At 36.9% G+C, this 24,144-nt stretch overlaps 1 long non-coding RNA gene across 3 annotated transcripts in view; it reads left to right on the forward strand.

Moving 5' to 3' along the window:
* LOC105467606 (uncharacterized) overlaps positions 1 to 24,144 on the forward strand; it is a 316,568-nt gene that overhangs the window by 96,625 nt on the left and 195,799 nt on the right. The gene's annotated exons all lie outside the window — the stretch shown is intronic.

Consider the following 24,144-nt stretch of genomic DNA (forward strand, 5'->3'; position numbering starts at 1 on the left):
TCAACCCATCATCTAGGTTTTAAGCCCTGCATGGATGTCTTAATCCTCTCCCTCCCCTTCCCCTCCACCCACCGACAGGCCTCAGTGTGTTATGTTCCCCTCCCTGTGTCCATGTGTTTTCACTGTTTAACTCCCACTTACGAGTGAGAACATGCAGTGTTTGGTTTTCTGTTTCTGTGTTAGTTTACTGAGAATGATGGATTCCAGGTTCATCCATGTCCCTGCAAAGGACATGAGCTCATTCATTTTATGGCTGCCTAGTATTCCATGGTGTATATGTGCCACATTTTCTTTATCCAGTCTATCAATGATGGGCATTTGTGTTGGTTCCAAGTCTTTGCTATCGTAAATAGTGCTGCAATAAACGTACGTGTAGATGCACGATAAAAATATTTTTAAGATCATCTATGAAAACATCAATCTTGGCTGATTTATTTCAACATATTCACAAGGCATTATTTTCATAAACTTATAATCAATTTTCAAGAATGTCATTAAAACAGTTTTAGCATTGCCTTAGCCCCTCCATTGGTGAAAACTAGGACGATTACAGCATCTATATCACATGATTATTCAAACACGTTAAGTGATGGAAACACTTAGAAAAGTGCCTGGCCTATAGTAATCTCAGTAAATATAGCAATTGTTATTATTATTACTAATTGAAATCATGCTCTACAAAACTTTTAAAGTTTCATTCATTTGTCTATAATCTTAATTGGTTTACAACAGCTTTTGCTTAGGGTAAAAACTGCCATCTAAATTTTTGTACATTCTGGTTAGGCACATAAATATTCTGTATCAGAAAAATCACAAAGTTTACCTCAGTCTGTGTGATAATTAACTCAATTTTAATCTCTAAGGGTGAACTGAAATATGTATTTCTTTTGAATCCACACTGCTAAACTTTAAAAAGTCATGAATTTTTACTGTAAAAAATCAGGAAATGCAGAAAAATATTACCTATAATATTACCTGTAATCCATTAATATATTCCATTCAAAATGTCATCTTATGGTGTGTATAAATTTTTTTATTGAAACAAAGTCTCACTTTGTTGCCCACTCTGGTGAGCAGTGGCACAATCAGCTCACTGCGATCCCCACCTCCTGGGTTTAAACAATTCTTGTGCCTCAGCCTCCTGAGTAGATAGCACTACAGGTGCCCGCCACCACGCCCTGCTAATTTTTATATTTCTAGTAGAGACAAGGTTTTACCATGTTGGTCAGGCTGGTCTCAAACTCCTGACCTCAGGTGATCCATTTGCCTGTGCCTCCCAAAGTGCTGGGATTATAGGCGTGAGCCACCATGCCCAGCTGCATAAAAAATTTTTATAAAAGTAATGCCAAAACTTTACATATTTCTTATTTTTTTCTATAAAATAGACTTAAAAATTTATTCTATGTTAATTTTCACTTTATTAGTCTCATTGTTCAATTATGTGACTCCTGGAAATTAAAAAGGCAGTGTGCCTTTATAGACAAAGTGCAGGCACTATTTCATCGGGGGGAAAGAAGGAAAGTACGGTGCCCTGATATAAATCCGTCAGTGTGCCCTTCCAGGATTCCTCAAGGAATGACAATTTTCCAGGTATACAATCCCCAGAGTGATCTTGGAGTGAAGACAGCAAGTGTGTCCTACCTAGAACTTCCTAATGGAACACTTTAACGATAACTGCTAGTTTAATTATGCGCAACGCGATAACATTTGAATTGCGGCAAAAGAGAAGTCCAGTAATACTTAATCTGCTTTAATTATGTATTATTTTAGAAGGGGATATTTTCTTAACAGGAACTCTCACTCAAAATTGCAGCTTTGTGCTTTTAGCATGGATATTTAACGCACAGCCCAGTTACTGAGTATTCATGTGCTCAGACGTACCTTTGCATAATATTGTAGAGAATTCTCTTTTAACTGACAAGTGAGTGGAAATCGTGCCAACATTTCTTTCTTCCTTTTAAAAAATTTGTTGCAGGCTTGTGCTCTACAGACAATACACCCATCCTTCAACTATACAGCTTCAATATAATTGTATTTCCCTTTATTTCTCACTTTTATGTCTTTGTTTTGAAAAGCAATGGTGTGTAGATAAAAGCTTACGAGTAAGATAGACAGTAAATTGAATTTCACCTCTCTATTTGTTTACTGCGTGACCTTGGGCAAGTTGTTTAACCCACCTAATTCTCAATTCTCTAATGTGTAAAATGGAGATGATGACATATTTTATAATTCTGTTGTGAAATTTGAATAATAAGAAGCATAGAGATCATCTGTCACCTTATGCTCTCTCAATATAAGTCTCTTTCCTTTCCTTTTATTGTATTGTACTTTTCTACATATTTCGTTGTGTACTTGTCACATATTTTAAATTTCCTCATCTCTTCTGCTTTCATTATTTCCAGGATGATCTCAGCGACATAAGATACATCTGGGCCCATCCGACTTATCAGTCTCTCACTCCCTTTCTTTTTGCTTTTTGTTTTTTCATCTTTACATTTACTTTTTTTCAAATCGAATATGTTTTTTCTTTGGGGAAACTCTGAAGGTGTCATATACAAGTACATAACAAACAGCTTCACCTCAGTCCCTTATCATTTTAATTTATTTTTCGTCTTCCTATGGTGATGGCTCTAGACCTGATATATAACATATTCATATGTGTTCCCAACTTATCTAACAAACCATCTCCTTGCAAGTTTTTCTTGACCTAAATGGTATAAAACAGCCTTAGCTATGTTCTTTGTCGTGATACCAGAATACAATCCACTGAATACCTTATGGCCCAGGACTGCATGGGCCACATCCTGCCTCTTGTCAGACTAGCATCTTTTCCTGGAAAACCAATTTTATCAGGACAGTGATGTTTGTCACTTCTAGTTCTTCATACCTTCTCAAACATCCTTTAAAAATATGATCACAGCATTCTTTTATTGTGTTAGTTATTTCACTGTTACTTATGATTTTTTAGCTGAGATAAGGTATACAGTTTAGGGTCAGTCCACGGGAATTGAGGACACCTCTCTTTTTCAACTCACTGGTTATCCAGTTTCCAGGTTGTGGAGTGAGCTTTCACATTCAATCACTGGATTTTTCATCTTGGGCTTCTTTTCTGTTGGGAAGCCGTATAATTTTCTTTACATGTCTTTTCTTAAAATTGAAACAGTTAAATTATCCCATTTCTTTTCCATATATTTTTTTTTTGCCATCCATTTGCACTCTGAACCCATCAACCTCTCCTCTCTTCATGAACACAGTAAGATGTTTGCAGCATGCACCTTCGTTTTTGCCTTACCCTCCTTTTTTTCTTTCCTTCAGTTTGACTGTATCAATACAAATGGCCCTCATTTTGCTCTCTGATTTATGCAGTAATTCCTCATCCTTGTTTTCCCCCGACTGCTCTCATTAAATGTATCTCAAACTAAAAATATCTTCAGGCTATGAATTGTTTGAGCTTCATTTCTTCTTCTCAGAGTGCTTCCTCTAGAACTTTCTCGATGGACTCCGATGTCCTGACAAAGGAACAAAATTTTTCACACCTTGGATATTTCTTCTAGAATTTGAATCATCTTCCTCTTCTGTGGGAATAAGGTTATCTTCCAAGTGTATTTTCTAACATATGCAGCTTTTAGGGAAGATATTAATGATTTGAAAAGTTGAACTTTTCTTTTTCTCTTACACATAAACTCTCACAGTCCAGTGACTCATCTTTTAGAAGTAATTTTTCAGCCTTTCTGCAGGTATATATATGTAAACATTTTAAATTCTGTATTTGTTTTAGATTGGTTCTATATATTTGCACCCTTTATTTAGTTTTATTTACTTTTAGTCCTCTCATTTTTTTTTTCTAAGTAAATCTTATATTCTCTTTAAATGCAGCTGTTTTTCTTCTTTAAGGAAAGGAGACATATCCTTAAATAACCTATCCATTTGTATTTCTTGGTGCCATTGTCTGAGAGGAAGAGGGGGCTGCAGCATTTGCTATAAAATCAAATCTCTCTTTTTCCACAATTGACATCCATAATCATCCATCTCAGAGTTAGTTCATTTACCTCTGAAATGTTTACATGCCCCGTCAGCTAATGTGATGGTTGCAGATATACTCACTCTCAGTACAGCTATTTCCCAATTTCCAGACTCACAATAAAACAAGTTTATTTAGTTTGAGTTCCAAAGGCTGTAACTCTAGCTTCTGCATTTTAATTATCTGTTTTCATTGTCTTCTTTTCAATTGTGATGTGCTCGTATTTATCCTTCAAGATTTTGTGTGAAACCTCTTTTTTCCTTTTCATGATTCCTCATAATCCACAGACTTATGGAAACACAGTATTCTTTCTTTTTTGTTTTGAACTTGAGTTTCATTTATTTTGGACTTTTGGAGCAGTTTCCTTTGATTTATTTAGTGATAATTTTGTCCTTTCCCTTATATATTTTCTTTTTCCTCTATAAACTTCCCCCCAATTTTTATTCCAATGTACACATTCTCTTTCCTTCTGCAAAAATCTTGCTTTTTCTTCCTTTTATTTCTACAGCTCTTGATCATTACTAGATACTTCATTTACTTGTCTTTTATTCTTCTTCCACTATTATGACTTAAATTATTAATTTTGAATCATCTCCTCATCTCTACCTAAAGCTACTTTGAATAATTTTCCATATCAATTGATTCTAGGACTCAGTATTTTCATTGTGTACAATTTTATTATCACGTGCTTTTAGGAATTTTCATAAACACTTCCCCTTCATCACAAAAATTACAAAAGATACAATAACAGCTTAGCAGCTAATATTATGCAGTGCTTAATAATGTTTAGGAAGTACTTAATACTATTTATGAAAAGCTTTCTATATGCCAGGCCCTCTGCTCTGTGTTTTACCTGGCAGAATTGTCTGACTCAGCTACTGTTAGCCTTTCATTATATAGGGGACAAAACTGAATTTTGCAGAAGCCATCCAAGTTAGGGTTTAGTTTGCTGAGGGTCACACAAGGAGTAAGAGGCAGATCTAGTATTCAACCAGCTAGTTGGACTCCAAAGTCCCCCCCCAACCCCTGCCCACCCCTGCCAGGAATAAATCTTCCTCCCAGAGTAAGCTTTATTTAGGCATCATTTTAGTGTGGGGCAAGACATGAAATTAAAGGCCTAGAGAAATCACTTGGATACTGTCATACAGAACAGACAGCATACATTGGTGAACACATTCATCCAAGTGGTGCCGCTGCCCTTCTTCTCCAGCTGAGATCTGCCATGTGCTCGTGAGGAGGAGTCAGGATTTGCAAGAGTTCTTAATCAGCCAAGGTAATTAGAAATCCAAGTATTCTGCGTGTGATGTTTCCCATTGGAAAAGTTGTATCTCCTTAAAAAAAATGATACATCATGCTGGCTAACCAAAGACATCTGTATCTGTAATACAATCTGTGGAATTTGACACCTCCATTTAACTGACTCCTAAACCTATTATATCCAATGGATACCATTTTTCCTCTAGAAAAACATAATTAAGAATATGGTGCCTGTCACACCTCGATTCTCACCCTGAGGCTATGCTCTAGAACCAACGAACTAGGTTCAAATCTCAGCTTTTCCACATGACCTTATGCAATTTACTTAACCATTCTGTGCCTCTGTTCTTTGCTTATTAATATAAAAATAGAAATAAAATTGTCTGCATCAGAGAATTTTAAATAGTTGCCTTTAAAAATAATTTTCACCGGTTTCACTGGAGAGTGGGGGAGTAAAACTCCTCACCTGCCATACCAACAGTCAGTTCACCATTGGGTTTTTATGAGGATTGAGTAGGTTAATATTTGCATATTTAATAAAATCCTGAAAGAACAAGAATAAGAAAAGATCACTAGGCTTTAACTCAGGATCTCTGAAATTTGAATTGAAGTTTTTAATCCACTTACTATATAACCTTGGGAGAGTCACCTAAATGCCATTTGTGTCCTCTTCTGTAAAAATATATTTTGTTTTGAAAAATATGTGTGTTATCTTATTATCTCAAGGTATTTGAGGATCCCTCATGTCTATTCTTTACGGAAGCAAAACATCCCATCTTTCCATTGTATAGTACAATGCCAACTCCTGAAGATGTTGCTCTACATGGTCAAAGGGTGAGCATACTGCAGGCAACCAAAGGTCAAGACAAATTTACAAGATCCCTCCCTACTGCTGTCACTATCCAGCTTACCAATAGCACCTTCCTAGTAAGTGTCTATCTGGTCTCAGTAAAATAATACAGAGTCACACAAAGGACACGAGCTTCTGGAGCAGCCTTATGCACACTGAGTTCTATTAATGATGTGGCTATAAAAGGAGGCTGAAGTAGTCATGGCTGAATGTTAATTTAACTACAGCCATATATAGTGCAGTTTGGAGCGTAGGAAGAAAAGGTATCCTATTAATATCTATGAGTGTGTTAGGACTCCCATGTACCAGTCAGGGTGAGTGACATAGCAGTCCTAAAGAACAAACTTTATGAGCCACAAAGCGTTCTTGGAATTGAAGATCTGGGAAAATAATGAATATTTCCCCAAGACTCTTACGTTTGAGAATAGCAATAGTGTTCTATAGCATAGTGCTTGATATTATTTAAGAATTAATTTTAGAATGGTTTCTTCTAGTTTTATTGATCAGAGGCTGAAGCTGCTTGTTTAAAAGGAATTGTTCGAAAGTGTCTAAGTGGAAGGATTGAGAAAAGTCTTTTGGGTTTATGTTGGCTAGGTCAATGAGAAATAGCTCAACAAGACAGGAAGATAAGAGGAGACCACACTTTGTTAACAAGACTTTCTTTGGTCGCTCATCAACTTTATAATTATTGGAGTCCTCTAATAACATTTACCTTCTGCTTCTCTTTCAGCAGTTTTTGCTTCATATTAAACTTACTTATTTATGTGTCCTCAGATTGTGTGTTGCTTATAGTCAGAAAATGTCTTTGCCCTAGAGTTTCTCTGCACCATCTAGCACAATGTCTTTCAAGTGTGATGAGTGTAACTGTTTGTTGAATGAACAAAAATACACGTGTCTTTACACAGGTACACATATATACTCATCCTGAGACATTACCTACTTATGTTCCGCTGATCTCAATATATGTTTCGGTTCCTATGACTCTAATACTCTAATTTCTTTTAGAGTAGGTTGAGCCTTGTTTAAAAGAAGAGGGGGTGGTTTATACACACACACACACACACACACACACACACACACACACACACACACACATACACACAGACTTAGCACACCCTTGGCAGAATTCTTGATCAGTCAAGGCTATTAGAAATCCAAGTATTTTGTATGTGAAGTTTCCCATTAGAAAAATTGTATCTCCTTTAAAAAAATCATACATTGTGCTGGCAAACCAAAGACACATGCATGTGTAATACAATCTGTGGGATTAGACATTTCCATTTAACTGACTCCTAAACTTCTTATAACCCATGTATACCATTTTTCCTTACCCCAAAGAATTCATCAAATCAAAATCCACAGAAATCTGAAGGAACTAAAACTTTTTAAATTCAGTCTCTAATTAATATTCATAGATCTATGGTTATACAATATTTGATTACAAAGTCATTTAAAATGGATTAATGGAACCAAAGCTTTATGGTTACTAATAAGGACTAAATGTACATTATGATCATTAAATAATAGAAATTCCTAGAAACCTGATTGTATACATATAGGAAAACTAATGCAAAACTACAAAGTTTCAAATATGATTTTTTGAAAAAAAATAATTCTTAACCAAACACCATTTCCCTTGAGAGATTTGCTGCCCATGGTAATGGAGTCAAATACCTGCAGAAGAACATAATCAAAACTCAAAGGAAAGTAAGGAGGAGCAAGTTTTTTAAAAGGAATATTGTTTGCAATCCTGTTGTTACTCATTCTTGTTGATAATTGATTTTGTGCTTAAATCTCACAAGAATAAACAGTTTTTAGCAATAGTTTTAAATTTAAGTTTTAAATTCTTAGCATTTTCTAGGAAGCGGTTGTGATCAGTGAATCAGATCTGACTTAATCTGATGAATGAGTATTCTTTTCAATAGAAAAGCCAAGAAGCGCTGGATACTATTCGAATGCTTCCTAAACCCTATTTCAACACTTCTCAAATTGAACTTACTCTTTTCCTCCAGATACGTGCTCTTCCTTTTATGTCTCGTGTCTCCATCAATACATTACCTTCCTTCTAATCACCAGAGCTAGACAGTCCTGGTTATTGTTGATACACTCTTTCTTATCCACAGCCACATTTAATAGATCAATTATCCTCCGAAAACTCTTTCCGGCCTTGCTTTTCCCACTGCCACTAGTTCAGGCCTTTGTCATCTTTTTCCTACTGCAATAATCTCTCACTGGCCCTTCCCTCTCAATTCAACTTTCTATAATACCACTGGATTTATCTTCCTAAAACACTAATAAGCTTACATTGCTTCCCAGGTAAAAAAAAAAAAAAAAAAAAAAAAAATTGAAGAAATGATTTCTAAAAGCACAGATGTCTCTCCATTTCAATCAGGGTGCCAGCAGGCATATTTTGTTTAGTCCATGGTCTAAAATTTTTTTGATTGGTCAACATTTAATAATGTGTAGAATCAACTTATGATATTTACTGCTTTTCTTGAAAAAGAGCAACCAGCAATGGTAGGTTGGCATTTCTCCCTTTGGACTGATTTGCTGTCCCCACCTACTCCTGCAAATGTAAGGCTTCTCTATGTCACTACAGTCCCCATCACTCCCTGTTGTCCCCATGTCTCCTTAGCAATGACAACTTCTGTTGATTTCACTTGTCATATCTTTTTTCACTGTAGTTTTCCTTATCCCCAACCCACTTCCTCCTACTGAGAATGTCCATGTTTCTTAGCACAGCATTCAAGGCCCTTATATGTTGGCTTCATGATCCTCTCCTCATTTTATCTTCCTCTATATCCTACTTTGTATTTTAGCCATATTAGACTGCCCCTTGTTCCTAGAACATGTATGAGCTGGGGGTTTCAAGTACAGATGGACTCAGACTGTTTGGGGTCAAATTTCAATCTTTATCAGCTCTGTTATCTTGCATAAACTACCTAACCTCTCTGTGGCCTGGGTATTTCATTTTTGTAGTGGAGATGTTGGTTCCTACCTTCTACAGTTATGATACTGATTTAAGAGAGTTAATATATAGGAAACTTTTGGCACTTAATAAATGCTCAGTAAATTTTAGGTATTGTTAATTTCCCACCAAATATTTTACTCATGAAGTTCCATCAGTTGAGCATATCTTTTTTTGTTTTGTTTTTTTGCCTGGTGCACTTCTACCTCTTTAATAGTCAACTTAAGTGCTACATTTGGGAAATGTTTTCCATTTCCCCCATCAGAATTAATGACTCCTTTTGTTTATGTAAGTATTCATAGCCTAATTTGGTTATACCTCTTTTGTGGATTTACCATATCTCCCACTGGATTTTCAACAACTTCAGGGAAAGGAGCAGATCTTACATGTGACTTTATGTTCTGAATATCTAGATGAGTGCTGTACAAATAGTAAATGTTCAGAAAAAGTATTGTTTGAAGAAAAGTGAATTTATGAGCTTGTCTTTGATGAATCAAGTAATTAGAAGCTGAGTGAATCTTAAAGAGAATTATGTACAATTCACTTACTGGAAAAGTGGGAAAAAAAAACCCAAATGGATGTGGAAATTAAGTAATTTTACTATGGACAATTAATGAAGTAGAACAAGGACTAGACCACCAACACTGTCACCCTGAACTTGCACTTCTGTTTTTTGTTTGTTTTTAAAGAAAGGTATTAATGAGTAGCCCCTACATTAAAATAATAGTGGGGTCATGCAGGCAGGTCTCCTGGAAGGTAATTGTCTGCCAATGTTATGCCAGCAAACCACATGTCAGGATGAAGATGGTGACAACAACCATATTGTTGAGGGACTATAATTTATAAGGTACAAACTTGCCATTGCCAGCATCTCTTTTGTGCAGCAGACTTGTACCATCTTTCCACTCTTCTCAAATCACTCATTCATATGCTGCCCTTATCTCCACTCAGAGGTCGTTAGCTGGGAGGGAACTTGAAGGTAGGGAACCTTTTTCAATCTATTTTGTGGCTCCAGTATCTAGAAGATTTCTCAGCAAATTATAAACACTCAGTGGGTTTTTTTTTTTTTTTTTTTTTTTTTCAATAAATCTGTGGAACAAAAGTCTCAAGAAGTAGAACACGGAGCTACGGAGATAGATCACAAGATAGAGTCAACAATTTGCTAGGCTCATGTAATGACTTATTGCTGAGGACTCACTGCTGTCTGTTCATAACACTTATCTTCCTTCCTTTATACTCCATACTGGACCCAATAGATAGAAATGATTAATTCCCAGTAGAACTTTTCTATGTGTGCTCTAGGCTATTTTTTTCCACTTTCTATTATAAATTTAGTTTATCACTACACCCAATTTTTTTCTTTTCCTGCTGTGGGCACTATTTCAATACCTAAAAACTCTCAATTTAAGTAGCAGTTTGTGGTTTCTCCCAAAACTAAGAGCCAGCATATAACAGCAAGAGGAGATATTTCAACAGTAGCTGATCACAAAATAGATGTTAATCTTGAGACCACATCTATATCTTAAAGTGTTCTTGTGCACATAGGTTAAAAAAACGCATCCATGTAGGATGGTTAGATTCAAAAGCCTAGAAGGTATAAGTTTAGAGAAACTGTGAGTACTGAAAAATTTAAAAGAAATTGGAACCTCAAGGTTTGCGTGTAAAGCCTATTTCTTTGCAGAAGGCAGGGGAAGGTGGCGGGGGTTTGTGAATGCTTTTTATTTTCAGCCTCAGATACTCTCATAAGAAAGTAAACCCAAGACTAGGTGAGAATTGTGTGGCTTCATTTTGTCAAAACATATTGCTACTTATAAGATTAGGGATGCTGCCAATAAAATATTTCTTCAACCCCCGAGGTTCTACAAGAATAGACTCTTGGATAAGATTATTGTTAACAGCACAAGTATTGATATAGCCACGAGTTAATAGCTACTGGCAAACAGCAGCCTTTTTTGTTCTGTGTGAATAGTTCTTCCTCTACTACTCTGCCAAACTAAGCACATTTGATGTGTTTTCAAAGTGGCACAGAGGAGGTCAATTCATTAATCATTCTCAAATAGTGGGAAACATAGACTCCTGTCTAGGAAGCCACTGGAAATGCAGTCTTTTCTATTTTCCATTTTTAGTTAGTAGGTGATATTCTTTCCCTTAAAAATTTCTTCCGTCTTTGTCCTACTTCCTCAATGTCCTGTACATTTCTTATCTCTTTATGTGAGAATTCAAATGAATGGATTATTTTTAAGTAGAGAATTGAGTAAGATTTGATAAAAAGAGGATATTTTGTTTTAAATCATGTTTTACTTTGTTTACATATAGTGTACAAAATACTTGGCCAAAATGAGTTTTTCCGAATTTTACTCCACTAAGAAAATCACTTTCTTGGGCACAATGTATGCTCAGTGTTGGGTAACCACACATCTATCTCAGATAGATGGGACATAGATGAAGCTAATTTGAATATCACCCCCTCTGCATCCTAGACTGACCTCACAAGCATGAGATTTGGCGGCAGATAGGCTTGGGTGGATGTCTGGCTCCAATTCTTGCTAAATATGAGACATTGGCTTACAAAACTTCTCAAAGCTTTGCTTTCCTCTCTCTAATCTGGGTCTAATTGTACAACCTGTCTCTCAGAAGAGTTGTGAGGCTACATTTGATAATGTATGTCAAATATCTCAGCAGAAAGAGGAAATTTCCTCCTAGTTTTCTCCTTTCTTTCCTTCTCTCCCCTCCCTCTTTATTCTTTTTCCTCCTCTGTTTCTTTCTTTTCTTCCCTTTCTACTCTTCATCCCCCTTTCCTTTGTTCTCATCTCCCATATCTGAAATGCATCCCTTTGGTCTACTTTCTCATACGAATTCCACTAGAAAATGATTCATACATATTTTAATTGATTAGGAGTCTGTAAACAAATGAAAAACAAGGGACTTTTTCCTCTAACCTGAATTCTATTTATATAGAAAATAAACTAATTTTTTAGTATAGAATTTTTTTTTTCCCTGAGGCTTCTAGCTGGAAAGGACTTCAGATTTTGGATGACACTGACACAGCTGGCTCTTTTGTTTGGTGGAGAGAATTATAGAGCTGAACACTGAGTGTAATATCAGATGGAATTCAAGAGCCTTTCCTCTCTGCTCTCTGGATCTCCGTGAAATATCCTGTTTGTTTTGAGGGTCAAAGTGAGTTCTACTCAGTAATTGAATGCAGAGCATAAAATCCTTGCCCATTTTCGATTCAAAGCTTCCAAAGCTGATCAGGCAACAGACCTCTGACATTTTGTTTGTTTTCATGTGAATATAAAACTCAAACATTTAATTGATTGTGAGCCTCTATAATATGTAGTTTGCCTTCATTTACAAGCATCTCCCTCCCTCTCCCCTTACCTGTGCTCTGAGTACTTGGCTTTCCTGCAGTCCTCAGCCTTCTTTGCCTTCACCAAAGCCCACAGTACACTTGTCTAATCTTTTGCATGCTCATTATTCAAAATGGGCAAACAAACAAATCCACTTGGGAAAACACTTTTTAAAATTTAATTTTGTCTTATTTCCAGCACTCCTTCCTGCAATTATCTTTGCTTTGTCAACATGTTTTGACTTCCTTCAGGTTGTAGATTTGATGCATGGTCACATTTCTCAAAGTATAACGCCTGATTCTCTTAATGGTCTTCTGAGAAAGAATCTGAAAGTTCTTTCCAGTTAAGTGACATCCAGTTACTCGACTAAATATCCCAGGTGTTCACTGGCTTAGGTGCTAAATACATCACCCTTTCACATTTCTCCAGAGATATGATACCTACCAATTTTGGCTTGATCATCCAAGTAGGAATTGGACATCATTGTAAACAGTTGTCTCCAAAGAAAGCTGGCTGGCCCATGTGTGACCCCAATGTACTCTCTTGTTCTTCAGTTGCCTTTAGGTTTCTCCAGACACTTCCTATATTTACAATTAACTTTCTTTCATTTCTTCACCATTAGTTTCTTATGCCTATATCTGCTCAACTCTTTATCACTTTCTTTTCCATTTTTTATGAGTATTTATGGCTTGTGCTTCTTACAAAGATAAGGCAAATATGAATAATCTTACTATTTAAGAAGCACACAAAAATGATAATCAATGGAAAATATAGCTCAGTCTAGGAACACAAATGGATTCTTTCATGACACCAAACACACTTGAAGGCAGGGCTGCAGTGCTGTTCCCATCTCTCTGTCTAGGCCCTAACACAGTACCAGCTACAGAGTAAGAGCTTTGTAACTGGTTAATGGATGGCTAATGGACTGCAATGTGGATTCCCCTTCTTTTCTTAAAATCAGAGCCTAACACAGGCACAGTGAGATGTTTGCTATGTAGGTGATGATTTCATGTTAGGACAAGATTGCCTTTATTTGGGGCAGCTTAAGGAATATTCTATACTGGGGAATTCAACTATACATAATTAGATATAAAATGGTAGTCATGCACACCTATGCAATTAACACAATAAAGGATCGGTAAAAATTTGTGGTTATGTGAGGCTTCAGAATTTGGGATTCAGTCCCTATAAGAAGAGTCCTCAAAGGTAGAACAGCATTTTCAGTACTGAAAACCTCACGTCGTGGAGTTCTTTTGACTCCCCAGATGCTGGTCATAGGCCCAGGATTTTTAGCTTTTACACTCTCTAGCTGTAGAAACTTGGGGAACCAACCACTCTGGGCCTTACTTTTGCCATTCATAAACTAATGAACATTAAAAACTACCTAAATTAGATGATTTCCTTGGAAAGGTGTTTATATATTATTTGATTTATTGAGTTATGGGTTAAGCATTTAGTTATGTGAAACATTTAGTTATGTGAGGCATTTAAAACAATGACTGGCAAATAGTAAGCACATATTATTAGCTCTTGTTGTAGTTATTACTAGTAGTAGCGTTACTGAATCGGTGCCATGGGTATGTGGCCCACACAAGGAGAGGTATGCCTTGGTAATAGTTTCTACTCAATAAGTAGGAAGAGCATCAATCCATGAGATAACTACATCACTTTACATTCCTTGTTCATAGGAGCTACACAGTACTTTTGCAATAAAATGTGCCTTAAAAATTTTTTTTGGCATTACTTGTAGGGGATCAACACAACCCCCACCTTTTCCCTACCATGTTCTTCCCAAGAACAGAAAATAGCTTCTAAACTCTCACTGTACTTTAGAAAATGCAAAGAGACTGTATTTTTCAGGCAAAATTATACATTTTCTGCAGCTTCTACATGTTTTCTGGTAGCTCTCTCAGAACCTGCTGCCAGACTTAAGGACATTCTTGAAGTGGGTGCAGTAAAGGAGGATAAAGTAGGAATGAAAATTCTCTGAGCATTGCTGTTTGCGTGTGGTCCCTCCTTTCCCCAGAGCCCCGCCCTGCTGCTCTAGGAGACTTGCCAATAGCATTTTACCGAAGGGAAAGAATCTCCAGAGTGGCATTTCCCTCCTTAAAATGTGAGAAAAATCTCCCTAGAGAGGAGAGTTTCAGGGCTGATGGAAGGGGTGGAATGGAGGAGGTATTCTAAATTTCTTATTGTCAGTTTCCAAGAGACTCCTCTCCATTCTCATAAATAGCCAAAGTGCTCATGTAAGAAGGGGAAATGACATTCATTCAGCTGTTCATCAAACATTCATTGAGGATCCAAGCAATAAAATGCGGTGGCAAGAGGAAAAAAATGCTACAGAGTCCCTCTTCTTAAAGTAGTGAGGAAAAGAGGAACTGTATAACTGAAACATAATAGCTAAGTCTTTAAAATATAAGGCATGAGGGGAACACACAAGAGAAAGACCTAGTAGGTCCTGAGTGAGGCAAGGAACGTGTGAAAGAGGCAAAGGGCTTCTAGGCAGAGGAACAACAAATTTGAAGATGGAAGCGACTGAAGCAGCATAGTTTTTAGGGCGCTAAAAGTGGAAGCTAAAGAGGCCACACACAGGTGTGAGTCGAGAGGCAAGGCTGCACAGGTAGGCAAGGAAGGTATGTGTGAAGTTCACTTGCCATGCTAAAGCATTTGGGAGTTTTTCAAATTGTCCAATGGGAAGCTATTAAATAATTTTAAGTAAGAAAAAAAGTTAATTCTATTTTGTGTTTTAGAAACATGATGCTAGCAAGAGTTTTAGGACCAGATTGCTTATATGAGTGAGTATTTTGGGGGGCTTGGGTGCACTTAGGATATGCTGGTCAAATAGTAGTGTATGCGAGTAATTCTACTGAGAAATGATACAGCCCTGAACTATGCCAAGAAACGGGGGAATGCAAAAGATAAGGTGGTGTGAGATGTGAAAAGGAAGTCCAGAATGAACATCTGATCCTGACCTGGGCTCTCAGGTAGATGGTGATGCTTATAACCTGATACAGAAGGGTGGGTTGGGCTGGGAGAGAATAGCTCCATTTTGTTCTTGTTCAGTTTGAGCAAGCGCTGGAACATTCACACAGGCAGACAGCAGACGTGCTCATCAAAAGCATTTTTGCTGCTTATTGGGTTATCAGGATGGACATGCATGGACTAATTAATGTGCTCCAATGCGAGCTGTAGAAAAATGGAATGAGCAATAAATTGAGTCATCATATAGCCAGCACTGTATAGAAGGTGAGAACATGGACCTTAGAGCTACAGTGCTTACATTCAATCTCCATCCTCATAACTTAACAACTGTTCAACCTTGAGCAAATTGTTTAGCTTCTCTGAGTCTCAGTGTTATCTTTAAAACGAAGATAATAGCAGTATCTGCTATAACCCTGTTATCAATAGTGAATAAATTAATGCTTATAAAGTGCCCGGACCAGTGAGTCACACAAAATTAAGTAATAGTATTGTTAGAGATTTTTCTCTCCCTCCCTCCCTCCCTCCCTCCCTCCCTCCCTCCCTCCCTCTCTCTCTCTCTCTCTCTCTCTCTCTTTCTTTCTTTCTTTCTTTCTTTCTTTCTTTCTTTCTTTCTTTCTTTCTTTCTTTCTTTCTTTCTTTCTCTCTCTCTCTCTCTCTCTTTCTTTCTTCTTTCTCTTTTTCTTTTTTCTTTTAAGATGGAGTCTCACTCTGTCGCCCAGGCTGGAGTGCAGTGGTGTGATCTTGGCTCACTGCAACCTCTGCCTCCTGAGTTCAAACGATTCTCCTGCCTCAGCCTCCCAAGTAGCTGGGACTACAAGTGCGTGGCACCATGCTTGGCTAATTTTTTGTCTTTTTAGTAGAGATGGGGTTTCACTCTGTTAGCCAAGATGGTCTTGGTCTCCTGACCTTGCGATTTGCCCGCCTCGGCCTCCCGAGAGATTTTAATAATGAATGAGAAGGACCAGGAAATATTTTTGGTGGAGAAAACAAAAGCTTTAAGAAGAGCCTTATGGAGCCTCATCATTTAAAAGTAGACAAATAAACTGGCAAAGAAAAAAGGATGAAACATGGAGACCAAGAGAATGAACAAAACGGTCTAGAGAGAATTATGGTATTGAAGCCAACAGAGAAGAGATTTTCTGAGAGTGTTTAACATGGGCAAATGCGGACACACGATTCAATTAAGGTTAAAAATTAAGAGTGTCTTTGGATTTGTCAACATTAGTATTTTCAGGGAAATGAGCCTGTTTTCAGCAAGAGGATCATGATCAGTAGGCTGAGAATGAATGAAAGACAAAGATGTGAAGATCTTTTCTATGTGGTGCCCTTTCAGGAAGCTTGGCAATGTGAGGGAGAAGGGAGGGACAGATGTGTCTGGAGGGATAAGGAAAGCTGAGGAAGTATTTACATTATTATTATTACTGGTAATTTTTGTTGTTTTTAGTGTGGGAGAGACATAACTATGCTTGCAAGGGAAGAGGAAAATAAGCTTGAACATACATGAAAGAGAGTATATCAAGCCAGATTCCTGATAAGAAAGAAAGAAGAATTTGCTTTCAGTGAGAGCAGAAAAAAGGCCTGGAACAGCTGCTTTGCCTACACTGTCCAACTCTCACCTGAGTTCCTGACAAAGTGCTGAAAGGCCTAACAGTCTCTGTTTTTGATATCAATGCTATCTTACTATCTGATGTCAGTTATGGGTCAATCTATATTTTGCCTCTGCCTGTAATCCTACAGCTCTAGTCTGTGCTGCCCAATACAGTAGCCATGAGCTCCATGTGGCTATTTATATTTCAATTTAATTAAAATGTCACGTTCTCAATTGCACTAGCCACACTTCGAGTACATATATGGCTAGTGGTTTCTGCATTAAGTAGCATAAATACAGATCATTTTCCTTAGAACTAAAAGTTCTTGGACAGTGTTTTTCTAGGTGATGAAATAAACTCCATTTCTCTTACTGGGGTTTGTCACATGTGAGGACCCCCTGATGCTGCTCATATCATTACTCTATTGACCTTGAACACTGACCCTGAGCAGGGTCCTTGCTACCTGGCCTTCCCGCTGTGCTTGTGGTCTTTCATTAATTCTCTCTGTGGGACTCCTCTGTCTTTTAATCTTTCACAGCACCCTAGGTTCCCATGATTCTCTCTGAAATTCCCTTTTTATTGGCCACAGCTGCCTCCCTTGAAGAACTTTGTAAATACCCTCTTGCCCACTGACCTTGGAGATACTATGTCAAACTGTTCTCTTTGTCCAACCCTGTAGTCCACCATCCGTTTAGTCCCACTTCATATTCAGTACCTCTCCTTACGCTCCTCCAGTTTTAAGTCAAAAGCTGCCAGCGAAGTTCAGCACGTGGACATTGGATTCCAATAGACCAGCTGGTACAGCATTTTATGTGTGTAACATGGACACGGTTCTTAACCTGTTAGAACCTCACTGACTTCATCAGTGAATTGAGAACAAAAACATTATCTGCTTCCATGTGTATTATGAGCATTATGTGACACAAATTTGTCTGCTTTGTAGCGTGATTCATGCTAAACTGCACACTGTATTCTTTCTTCCTCCCTTCCTCCCTCCCTCTCCCTTCCCCTCTTTTTTTTTTTTTTTTAAGTAATTTCAGCTTTTATTTTAGATTCAATGGGTCCATGTGCAAGTTTGTTATATGGATATATATATGTATACACACACACACACACACACACACACACACACACACACATATATATATGATGCCGAGATTTGGATATGAATGGTCCTGTCATTCCGCTGGGTAGCATAGTACCCAACAGTTAGTTTTACAATCCTTGTCCCCCTCCCACCCTTTCTCTCCTTTTGCTCTCTTCTCCTCTGTCTTGAGTGTGTTCCCAGACTCAAGGTGTCAGAGGTTATATTTGACTGTGAGAACAGAGGCCTTGTAAAAACACATGAGCGCATATGTTTGTTGCAGCAGTGTTCACAAGAGCAAAGACATGGAATCAACCTAAATGCTCATCAATGGTAGACTAGATAAAGAAAATGTGGTTCCTATACACCATGGAATACTATGCCACGAACAAGGAACAAGATCATGTCCTTTGCAAGGACTTGGTTGGAGCTGGAGGTCATCCTTAGCAAATTAATACAGGAACAGAAAACCAAATATGGCATGTTCTCCCTTATAAGTGGGAGCCAAATGATGAGAACACATGGACATGTGGAGGAGAACAACAGACGCTGGGGCCTTTCGGAAGGTAGAGGGTGGGAGGAGGGAGAAGAACAGGTAAAAAAAACTAACAGGTAGTAGGCTTAATACCTGGGTGATGAAATAATCTGTACAACAAACCCCCGTGACACTAGTTTACCTATGTAACAAATCTGGACATGTACCCTTGAACTTAAAATAAAAGTTAAAAGGAAAAAGAAATTCTTATTAGTCGTCCAGAAGTGCCTAAACAACCATACTAGAAGTCAAGTAGCCCTCATCCCTGCTTCCAGGTCCATGTACTCACTGCAGTCTTGCAATTTAAGCTGCTGTTTGCTACATTCACTGTGTAAGCGCATCCATAGACAACCGATTCCTTGATTTAAACTGTGTTTCTGTCTGAATATAATCTTTACTAAAGCCTCTGGAATCAACAATTATTCATCTAATTTTCAAAAAAAAAAAAAAATACAACCAATAGCCCTGTCGTTAGTTCCTTTCCACAGTTCTGACTTTGCATATGTTCAAGTCAGAATGTTACTGAGCATAATAGAATTGCATAATAAAACATATTTCAGGCCAGGAACGGTGGCTTATGCCTGTAATCCCAGCACTTTGGGAGGCCAAGGCAGGCAGATCATTTGAGGTCAGGAGTTCAAGACTAGCCTGGCCAACATAATGAAACCCTGTCTCCACCGAAAATACAAACATTAGTTGGGCGTGGCGGCGCAAGCCTCTAATCCCATTTGTTCAGGAGGCTGAGGCAGGAGAATTGCTTGAAGCCGGAAGTTGGAGGTTGCAGTGAGCCAAGATTGCGCCACTGCACTCCATCCTGGGTGACAGAGTGAGACTCCATCTCAAAACAAACAAGCATATTTCATAGAGGATCAATGGATACTGTTTTGTAATAATGTTCTTAAATGTCTTCTCCTTTTTCATATTCCTGGTGTCCATTTTTAAGCCAAGTAAATCTACACATGACTTTTAAAATGTTTATTTGAACATACACATAGACATTTGTTGATATATTTGTATATCATAACCTGGAAATGGTGACTATTTCTGCTCATTTTTAACCTTTTCACATTTTGTGGTTTTAGTTGGTCTCGTACTTGCTTTGCATGCTATTTAAAAACAAGAAAATATTAAGAAAAAAGTGTATAGCTCAAAGACAGCTCGACATATTAATGACTCTCTAACTTGAGGACCCCGTGAGTAATGTCAAAACCCATAGTATCATAAATAGTCTTATTGTAATGTGAACATAAATGTTGCACATAAAGTCATGACTCTTGAATAAGGCACCCTGTGAAGAATGTTCAAAGACCTACCATACTCTAAGGGTAAGCAATACCAGTGCTAGAGTTATGAACATCTGTTTGGAACAGTTTTCCAGTAAGAACTGTTCCTTTTATGAGGAAAAATCTGAAGAAAACATCAAGTGCTTACCATTACATCATGCTAGAGATTTTCTACACCTCTGTAAGGAACAAGGTTATATGAGCTTACCTCCCCCTGCCCGCATAAACTGTCAATAAAACTGCCCTCATGTCATGCACAGCGGACGTTCCTGGAGTTTCTACATTGAAAGAAGGAAAACTCAGCCAGATCCGTGCTGGAAATTGTATTGAAATTGTGTCTTTAAATACACGTTTAAAATTAAATCTGTACTGGGTAGGCCCCCACTAAGCAATGTGTGTTGGAGGAAAGAGGAAGCCAAACAAGTTAAATAAAAATAAAAATAAATAATTCTAAAGCATAGATGATACACAAAGCAGTTTAAAAGGAAAATGGTTTTCAGAACCATTAATCACATTATGTAGGGCTTGCTTTTATCCCTTGCAAAATTCCAAAGGGAGAATTTCTCCGGGGCAAAGTATAACTAACAAAAGAAGCATTAGGCAAGAAAGCAGTCTCCCTTTTAGTGGCATATTGATTCTATGAGAGAAAAGCCACCTAATCAGTACTATAAGTAGGGTAGACAGTGGGGCAGTTTAGTAGCAAAGACGCAGGATTTGAAGTTCTGATTCTAACACTCAATTATGAGCCCACTGGAGTCACTGAAATTGGCTTAAACTCACTTTCATTATCTTAGAAACAAACAGACAAACAGACAAAAAGCCAGGACCACTATGACACCTGAGCAGTAGGACTATTTTATTTTGAGAACCAAATGACATATGCTCATAGAAGTGCTTTGTGAAATGTGAAACACTGAAATGATTGCTTTGTAGTTTTTAAAAACAGTTGCGGAAAAATGAATGAAAATTTTTGAACAAACACAAATCTTGCATTTCGTATTCAGGTTTCATTTAAATAAACTGTTAAGTATTAGGTATGTAAAATAGATAAAAATATTAAATACAATATTGAGATATTTTACAGGATTTCCCAATTACTAAAAAGGGATCTACTTTTCCAGTATTCCCTTAAGTGATCTATTATAACCCAAAATAATTTTTTTATTTTATACAGTGCCACAAACCGGGCAGCACATAATACAAATTTCTAAATTCTGTTCTACAAAATGACTGTTCTTCTCCTTCACTCAGCACTGTTTGATAACCCAAAAATAGAAAGGACTCAAGGTGAGATAGGGTGGGAAACCAGCCCACTGCCTTCTGAGCATGAGATTTTCGTCAGCAGCACTCCTTTTTAATACAATAGAGAAATACTTAGAAGAAACAAAATAAAAATAATTATTGTACAACGTGGTGACTACAGTTAATGACAATATACTACATTCTTGACATTGCCAAAAGGGTAGATTTTAATTGTTCTCACCACAAAAAAAAAAAAAAAAAAAATAGTAAGAGTGTGAAGTAATGCATGTGTTAGCTTGATTTAGTCATTTTACAATGTATATGTATTTCAAAAAATGTACATGATAAATATATTTAAGTTTTATTTGCCAATTAAAAATTAAGTAGAGGATATTACCACTTCCCATGTCAAGGCTCTGTCACACATAAGTGGATTCCTTTTGAAGCATGTTTGCTCTCATGAGCTCATGTATATTGTTATTCTAAAAACAGATGAGCTCTTTTAATAATCTGCCAAATCTATTTTAACACAATAACTAGGCCTTCAGGGTGCATCTGACTTGACCCTTTTCTGTACAGTAAGTCTTCTATTAACATCATCCACTGATTCTTAGAAACTGTGACTTAAAGCGAAAGATACACAGCAAGTCCTCAAATAACATCATTTTCTTCAACATCTTCTTTTTATAAGGTTGATGAAAAAAATGGTTTTGTTGTGTGTCATTTCACTTAAAATGTGGCAGTTTCCAAAAATACACTGGGGACGTTAACTGAGGACTTCCTGTAGTCTTGTCTGTTTTGTCCCGTGGTCTAGCCACCAGCCACATGTAGCTCTTTATATTTAAATTTAAATTAATTAAAATTCAATTAAAAATTCAGTACCTGAGTCATATTATCAATATTTTAAGTGCTAAATAGCCATCCCCCTGGTTATTGCTACCATATTAATTACTGATTCATTAGATACCATGCCATCTAATGCTACCATATTAATTTCTGGTAAGAACGTTTTCTTCATTACAGAAACTTCTATTGGACTATGCTGGTCTAGCTTCTTTCTACTTAGTCCATGACAACTTCATCTTAAAAAAGCGTAAGATAAATACATATGAAAAAGCCATTCATAGGAATATAGAGTTCTGATCTGCAAATGACTGGAAAAACCAAGGGTTTGGCCCAGATTTCTGCCTTCCTGTGAGTGAGATCATGTAATTCTTTATAAGGTGAAGTAACTCAGGCCCAAAACCACCAGGGGACGGGTTCAAGTTTATACAAAAAGGGTGTCAGACCAAAGTTTTGAAACTCGGTTCACGTTTTTCCTATTGCAATGCTTCTTTTATAATGTCACTCTATTTCTTCTCATTCACTACATACCTGTAAAAGACAAAATGCAACAGGCTGCAGTTTTATTGACTTTGACAATCATTCTTTGTGAAATTTAAAGTCAGTTAGAGCATGTCTATAAAAACACATTGACGATAAAGCCATAAGCAAATATACCACCTCATTTTCATATATGATTCAGGAAAAAATAATTGCTAAAATTATTGAGCAGCTATGTTCTATATACAGCAACACACACCTTAAGCACATCATTTTATTATCATACTAAACAACCCCGATAAATTAGTATTATTATGCCAATTTTATCGATAAAGAAACTGAAACTTAAGTAACAAATGTCTGCAGACTGAAATCCAGGTGTGTTTGACTCTATAATGCATATTCCCAATCAGAGCCCTCTGTACATAATCCCCTGTGAAGAGTAAGCCGCAGAAAATGTTCTCTAACTTTTCATTCAGCTCTAACATTGCATGAAGGTTTTGTTTGTGAGTAAGAGAGAGTGTGTGTATATGTGTATGTGTGTATTTGTGAAAGAGATAGAACACATTTTTCATAGTGCTTATATATTTTGTCTCAAATTTCCATTTTGATAGACTTATTTCAGGAGAATTAATTCATGTAATAAAGATAACAGAAGAGGAGAAAAGAGTGAAGAAGAAAAACAACAAGAACTTACTAGTTTATTAAGGATAGATTTATCACATATACAGAGCACACAGTTTCTTACTAGTACCTCTGCTCCTACTCTCTGTCTCTCTTTACATGTTCATTCTAAGAAAAAAGAGTTCAATTTTTAAATTGCGGGATAATATGTATGTACAGCAAGAGAGGTCTGTGCTTATGATTAGCAACATAAACATAATATTCATTTTTTCCCTCCTAAACAAAACCATGGAAACATATTTATTGAGTTTTTCTTATGTTATAGAAATTGTGCCAAGTTTTAGAAAAATAAAAATAAATTCAATGGCATCCATGGACTAAAAGGCATAGCTAGCATGTAAGATAAATAATGAATCTAAACAATCCCAAACCAAATGATAACAACGCAGTAAAAAACCTTGAAATAAAAGACTTTCTGGGACAAGTATCTGAAGAAAGATTAAAACTGGAATATGGACCACCATGCTGTTTATCTAAATAAATATTCATTCTACTGAAAGGGTCGCTGGTAGGAAGAGGAATTAAGAGACTATTCATTTCTAATGAGTGCCTCATTCTATCCTGGCTCTTCCTGGGTAAATGGAGGAGAATCTACATGAAATGGCAAAGCTCTTTGTGCCAGGTGTTTCTTACATGTACAACCTAATGGGCAGTCTCGTTTTAGTACAGGAATGATCTAACTCCTATCTCATCCTATCTTGAAACATATAATAAAATAGATACAGATGTTAGCCGGTATCCAAACATATTGGGTAGGACTATCGTTATTCTCAGTATCAAAATGTTAACATAGCACTATGAAAATAAAAATAACTTTGCATTTCAATGAAATTCTTTTATGTTAAATGTTCGCAGGCTGAAAAGTTGTCCGTAACTTGATTCAAGCAACAAATGGGACATATGAATAGGAGATATGTGCCCATCAACATTCTTATTTCTAGACCAACTGAAAACTGACTGTGTTTATATTGCTTTC

Source organism: Macaca nemestrina, chromosome 7 (genome assembly GCF_043159975.1).
Source record: "Macaca nemestrina isolate mMacNem1 chromosome 7, mMacNem.hap1, whole genome shotgun sequence".
Lineage (NCBI taxonomy): Eukaryota > Metazoa > Chordata > Mammalia > Primates > Cercopithecidae > Macaca > Macaca nemestrina.